Source organism: Montipora capricornis, chromosome 14 (assembly GCF_036669925.1).
Source record: "Montipora capricornis isolate CH-2021 chromosome 14, ASM3666992v2, whole genome shotgun sequence".
NCBI classification, from domain to species: Eukaryota; Metazoa; Cnidaria; class Anthozoa; order Scleractinia; family Acroporidae; genus Montipora; species Montipora capricornis.
The window spans coordinates 11,947,805-11,950,304 of record NC_090896.1 but is presented as its reverse complement, the minus strand read 5'-3'; positions in this window follow the sequence as shown (position 1 = coordinate 11,950,304).

The following is a 2,500-nucleotide window of genomic DNA, read 5'->3' as shown; positions in this document are numbered from 1 at the left end:
CCGACAGTTCCCAGAACGGCTGGGCAAGGATGAGGCCATAAAAAACAAACAAGCCAGAAAAAGAGCTTGGACTGAGTTGTTTTTATCGGGTAGAGATGCCAATATCATAATCCATAACATTTTTGTGAAGGTCAACTGTCACTAAGTGGTACTTCTCCTCCAATCAGATTTTTTGTCATTATTATCTTGTAAACTTTGAACATTTTGCCCACTTAGTACAAAGTTGTTTCACATTGTTTTAGGACAGTGCCTACAGTACTAATACCAAAGTATTTTTGCATGGTTTATGACTATGCAGGAAAAGTAGATCTTAGCAAGGGATATTGAAATCCAAAAAGGAAATTGGGGATATAATCAAGCAACAATAATATTTATTGTTGCTATTATTTTATTATTCTAAAATGAAGAAAAATACAAAGCATTTTATGGAATTTTTTTTCCAAATTAAGGCTTTATTATATCTGAAAAATGCATGATTTACTCCAATTTTCTTTTTGCATACCAAAAGCACTTGCTAAGTTCTGCTTTCTCTGGTGACATTCTGCTTTCTCTGCATGGTTTTAAACCATGCCAAAATATCCCTGTACAGTGGAACCCCGCCTTACAACCACCTCGTTATTACGACCACTTTTTTTTGTCCCGGCGAAACGCCCATACATTTCCTCATAAGAAAACCCTGTTGATGCGACCACCCTGTTAATACGACCAATGACCACATTCTGAAATCCAAACCTGTATAATCCTTTATAATTTTACCCCATTAATACAACCACGCAAACCAAATGCAGCTGTAATATGTCCTGTTACTGATCACTCATAACATCAAATAGCAAATTACAATAACCTGATACAACAGTAAAACATCAACACCACTGTGGTTTAACATCCGCTTAGCTAAATTGCAAAGCAATTTAGTCAGTCATTTAACTTGTTACTGGGTTGCCTCATGGCAAACCCAGTCGAGGTCTGCGTTTAGTTTGTTTGTTTTCTTTTTTTTCTTTTTTTTAGTTTTTTTTTTTTTTTCCATGTCGGTAAAAGTCTTGCTTGTCACTCCCCTGGTAAGTGGTGTCTTTGTGGATAGAGCCTTCTGCGAGTATTTTCTAAGGATCGAGAGGGTAGTGGAACTGCGTAGATTTCTCTGGTGGACACAGTAGAATCATTAACTTAGCCTGTAATGGCGTCGAAAGTCATGTAACGCGAATGGCGGTTTAGTGGATCCTTAAACAAAATATACCCTTATGGAGCTCAATAATGGAAAGTCAGTTGGATAAAATAGGCAGGGATCTCAAAAGCGACGAGCACTGGACTTCGACAACAATCTATCGCCCGTCGAGACGAAATCAAAGTGAGCTGTAATATTTACCTGAAGTACATGGTAATTTGACACGATTGAGTTTCTTGTCTTCACGCACGCAATGAAATAGGAAGAGGTTTTCGCCTCTAACAGCAAATATGTTGTTTGTTTCAATAAATATTTCGCTGGAAAAGGATTCTGTGGTATTTTCTGCCTTTGTGAATTATAATATCATGTTGTGTATTGAATTTTCGAGCTTAAGGTTCAAATGTGATATGGGAGAAGTTTTTTAGTATTGCTCTGTAAGCAGGAAGGGTTCACAGGCCTGTTGGAAGCGTGCTTGAGTTTCAACAAAATGAGCCCCAAAATCAGTGAAAACTTGTGACGCAGATGAAAAATAAAGTAGGTGCTATTTCCAAAATGATGGAATTACCTGGTGATAAATAACGTAGTACGCGTCTTGGAGAGTAAATTTTGACTTTGCATAAACAAGAGTTGAGCGATTGTGATCTTTGTTTTGACTTCGCTCATTTCATTGTCAAACTTTATAACACTTGACAGAAAAAGAAACTTACAAAAACCCGGTATCTTGCCATCATTTGACACAGATGCTTCACTGTTTGGCGAGTAAATATGCCGCGGTAACTTAATCACGGCGCCCGCTGAATTCCGGCCATGTCACTTTCGATTTTGCAATTTACTTGAACGTAGCAAAAATCTCCCAAAATGTTTGTCGCTGATCGTAACTTTTTATATTCTATATTCACGGTTCAAAATTAATGTTGTTTTCATGTCGTAAATATTTTATTCTCGATCGACCGTCTGGGAAACTTCCTTCTCCTCTTTCTGAAAACTGTGTATCAATATTTATTTGCTTTTTCATCAATATTTGTTTTGCATAAAGCAAGCTAACAGAATCTGTACCTTGCTGAGTTCGCATTTGTTAGCGTTAATAGTATTTTCGGTCAGATGTTTCTGTTTTTTATGAGAGGTTTATTGTTTTGGTCTCCCATCCTAACACTAACCCCGCGAAAAAGGGCTTGACTTCAGTGAAGTTTAGTATTACAAAGCTTTCAGATGCTCAGAGGGCACACTTGTGGTGAAAAGAAGTTGTGAGGGAACTTGAAAATTATCAACATGTCAGCCCAGAAGCCAATGTTTCTCGCTTCTCTTTTATTTGTTATTCTTCAGAGACTGGAATGCTGT